The 4,508-nt window shown below is 42.9% G+C and overlaps 1 non-coding gene across 1 annotated transcript; it reads right to left on the bottom strand.

Annotated features, from left to right (window-relative positions):
- Positions 1 to 1,607: 1,607 nt before the first annotated feature.
- LOC112584772 lies at positions 1,608 to 1,714 on the bottom strand. The gene has a single exon (XR_003109177.1). It is a non-coding gene; the product is annotated as a U6 spliceosomal RNA (small nuclear RNA).
- Positions 1,715 to 4,508: the final 2,794 nt, after the last annotated feature.

Below are 4,508 nucleotides of genomic sequence, written 5' to 3'. Positions count from 1 at the left end.
GACTGCTTGCCATACCAGTTCGTTCAGAACCTCTGGGGGTAGGACCTAGGCATCAGTGTATTTTAAGATCCCTGGGTAATTCCATTGTGCAACAGAGGTTACTCCCTCTCTGGAAATGGGGTGTTCTTTGTGGGAGAAGAGAGAATGTGTTTCTATTTGCCTTTCTAACCAGGCTTTTGTTGGCCTCCTCTGAGCCTTCTACTCAGCTAGACTGGGCCCTGAGTTTTGGTCTCTATCCTCATAGAGTCCAATTTTAGCTGGAATCGTCTGAAGTTGATTTAGCTGTACTCCCTCACCCTCGATATTTGATCACCCTCAATATCTGATCTCCTCTCCTCATCCCCTACCCACCATTTCCCAGTGATATCTGATCCCCCTGGCCTGCCCTCATCAAGAATCCTGTTTGGTTAGTTTAGCAAGAATTATCCTACCCTCTTCATGGTTTTCCATCCTCTGCCCCCTGTCCTGCTCCTTGGCTATAAATCTCCACTCCCATGGTATTTAGAGTTGAGCCTGAGCTTTCTCCCCTTCTGCCAATACATCCTCTTGAAGAAAAGTCTTCCTTACCATTTTTAACAAGTACCAGAATAATCTTTTCTTTAACACTACTACTCACCCTTAATGGCTCAGTTTAAGCCTTAGATGTTTTTCCCAGGAAGTCTGAATTAGGTGTCTCTTCTACATGTTTGCAACACTCCCTCTGCTCCTTCTATCACTTGCTACTTTAATTTCCTGCATGCTTTTCTCTGTGTCCCATTTGACTCAAAATGTCCCGATGGCAACACTACGTCCATCTTGTCCCACGTGAACAGCAGCAGTAGCAGTGAACACTCACTGCATCACACCCGGACTGTGTGTCACTCCCTGTGCGTATTATCCTATTGAATACCCGTCTCAGCACAGTGATCATCTCCATTTCACAGGCAACAATCTGAGAATGGGAAAATCAATTAACTTGCCTCAGGTCACACTGCTAGGAAGTCCTTAGCTAAATTAAGTTCCTGACACATGGTAGGGTGTTCAATAAAGGCTTGCTGAGTGAAAAAAATTAACACATGAGTTGCTTTCCTCTCTAGTTTGTCGCAACCTCTCTGGTGGGATAACAACCACAGTGAGATTCCCTTCCCTAACTCTCATCCTTACTAGGGTTCAGCTTTGACCTCTTCCAAGTTTTCTGCCCTAAAGTAGATGGGCTGAGAGTTCTGACCTGTTTATGACTGAACAGCAATAACTTCTGACCAAAGGGGTAGTATCCCAGCTCTTCTGCCAGAGCATACTAAGAAAAAATGAAAATAAGAGAGGAGAGACTGTATGGGTACCATTTCCCGAAGTTGTACTTTCAGCTTGAGGACCCAGTGTGGGAGGAATAGGGCATGGAATTGTTGCAAAGGACCCTTAAATCCTTAGACATGTTGTGCATTTTCTGAGAATGGAAGTAAGCATGGTTTTCCACTTCTAGACATTGGATTTATTGTTGTTGCAACCAATAAAGTGTGAGCTCATCTAAGATTATTATTGAATCCATATTAGCTTCCCATCATCTTATTCAGTAAGTACAAACTGAAGCAATAAAATATTTTGTGGGGTCCAGTGGGATATTTTTCATTAAAAATATAGAATGCTTTACCAGTTTATGTGTCATCCTTGCACAGAGGCCATGGTAATTTTTTCTGTATCATTCCAATTTTAGTAGGTGTGCTGCCGAAGTGACTACTGATGGAATTTTTTCAGTTATTAGTAGTAATAAAAATTCTAAGCATTTATTGCCTGAGCAGTGTATTGTGGATGCAGAATATCTCATTTAATGCTCCATCAACCCTTTGCAATGGCTACTGTTATTCTCATTTTGTATATAAAGAGCACAGGATATCCTAGAACATTGATAATATTTCCTGCTTAATACTATGATGAAGACAGAACACCTGGAGGACTGCCAGGCCACTGCCAGAGTGGCAGCAACAGGAAGGGTCCATGGAGGTTCAGATGCTTGGGTGGTTGGAGGGAGGATGCTAATACTTATATCTGGACATGGAGGAGGGGCCTCAGATAGACTGACCATGTCTAAAATTTAGGAGCCCATGATGATCTAAAAAAGAAGTGGTATATACCTAAAGATTGTATGTGTGCTGTGCTTACTCACTTAGTTGTGTCCTACTCTTTGTGACCTCATGGACTGTAGCCCGCCAGGCTCCTCTGTCCATGGGGATTCTCCAGGCTAGAATTCTGGAGTGGGTTGCCATGTCCTCCTCCGGGGGATCTTCCCAACCCAGGGGTTGAACCCAGGTCTCCCACATTGAAGGTGGATTCTTTACCATCTGAGCCATCAGGGAAGTCCAAGAATACTGAAGTGGCTGGCCTATCCTTTCTCCAGGGAACTTCCTGACCCAGGAATTGAACCAGGGTCTCCTGCATTGCAGGTGGATTCTTTACCAGCTGAGCCACCTGGGACTCAGGGGCTAAAGTGGTTACCTTGGCAAACAGCAGTGTTCTGGGGTGGGATAGGGAGGATATGTAAGGATCTGGGACCTCCAATGCTGAGAAGAGTGGTGCATGGATACTCAGGCATTCATTGATTCCCTCCTATGTTCCAGACACAATGCAAGTGGCTGCTATACAGTTCTAAGCAAAAGAGATGTGGTTTCTCTCTTAATTCAAATTGTTTAGAGAAAAGTATTCAAATATTAGCATAATACACAATTTAAAGCTGCGATAGATACGATGAATGAACGGTACAAGGTGCCATATAAGTGTACAGTAGGGGAATGTAGTCTCATTAGGAGGATCAGGAAAGGCTTTCTTGAAGGAGAAACTGGAGAGAAGGAAGGAGAGGAAACATCCCTGGCAGAGGAAACAGCTTGTGCAAAGGCCCTGAGATAGAAGGAAAGGGATGCATTTGAGAAAATGAAAGAAAGCCAACATGTCTACAGCCCAGGGTGCTGAGGAAAATACCTCTGGGACTCTGGGAAGGCTGGAGAACAAGAGAAGGAGCAAGCCATTGAAACATGCCTCCAAGCTAAGACCAGCTGGACTAAGGTTATTGAATTGTAGGTCTGAGTTTCCTCCACTGGCCCCATGCTAGAGATCTAGGTAGTCCCAAGGCAGCCTTCACCATGTTTCCTGGCAGTTTCTCAGATGACAAGTGCCCTGGTTAGGGGAGGAAAGTTAGGTTTGGCTATAGATCTGTAATACCTTTTTCAATTTGAAAATTCTGAAACTCTGCTGAGCCTGTGGGATTGTGTGTCCAGTGGCTCTTATACTGGTTAAATCTTTAGTAGCACTGGTTTAGAGCAGTGGCCTTCTACCTTAGCTGCACATTAGACTCACCTAGTAGTCATGTATGGACGTGAGAGTTATACCATAAAGAAGGCTGAGAACCGAAGAATTGATGATTCCGAGCTGTGGTGTTGGAAAAAACCCTTGAGAGGTCCTTGGACTGCAAGGAGATCAAATCAGTCAATCCTAAAGGAAGTCAACCCTGAATATTCATTGGAAAGACTGACGGCTAAAGCTGAAGCTCCAATACTCTGGCCACCTGATGCGAAGAGCCGACTTATTGGAAAAGACCCTGATGCTGGGAAAGATTGAGGACAGGAGAAGTGGGCAACAGAAGATGAGATGGTTGGATGGCATCACCAGTTCAACGGATGTGAGTTTGAGCAAACTCCAGGAGAAAGCGAAGGACAGTGAAGCTTGGCATGCTGCAGTTCATGGGTCACAAAGACATGAGTGAGCAACTGAACAATAGCAAGAGTCACCTGGAGAAATTTTAAAATCAATACTGCTATTATTCACAATAGCCATGGAAATGACCTCTGAGCCCATCAATAGATAAATGAATAAAGAAGTGTGGTAATATATACAATGGAATATTATTTGACCATAAAAAAGAGAGGCTCATACTATTTGCAGCAACACGTATAGCCCTTGAAGGCATTATGTTAAGTGAAATAAGTCAGATGGAGGAAGACAAATACTATATGATCTCACTTACCTGAGGAATCTAACTCAATAAAAAGAAAAAACAAACTTATAGAAAAGAGATCAAACTTGTGGTTACCAGAGGCAGAGGGTGGTGAAAGGGGGAAGTTGGATGAAGGTGGTCCATAGCTACACACTTTCAGTTAGAAGATAAATAAGTACTAGGAATGTAATCTACAGCATGATGGCTATACATAACACTGCTGCATGAGATACATAAAAAATTTTAAGAGAGTAAATTATATGAGTTCTCAATACAGGAGAAAAATTTTCCCTTTCTTCTTTTCTTTTTATTGTACCTATATGAGCAGGTGGATGTTAGCTGAACCTATGGTGATATGTAAATCACAGTATCTATAAATCAGACCCTTCTGCTGCGTGCCTTAAACTTATATGGTGGTGGATGTTAATTATTTCTCAATAAAACTGGAAAAAAAATTACTGCTGCCTCAGCCTCATGCCCTTTGTTTACGATTTCATTATTCAGAGTAAAGCCTGGGCATCAAGACTTTTCAAAGCTCCCCAGGTGA

This window comes from Bubalus bubalis, chromosome 4, assembly GCF_019923935.1.
Source record: "Bubalus bubalis isolate 160015118507 breed Murrah chromosome 4, NDDB_SH_1, whole genome shotgun sequence".
Classification (NCBI taxonomy): Eukaryota; Metazoa; Chordata; class Mammalia; order Artiodactyla; family Bovidae; genus Bubalus; species Bubalus bubalis.
This window is presented reverse-complemented; position numbering and strand designations above follow the sequence as displayed.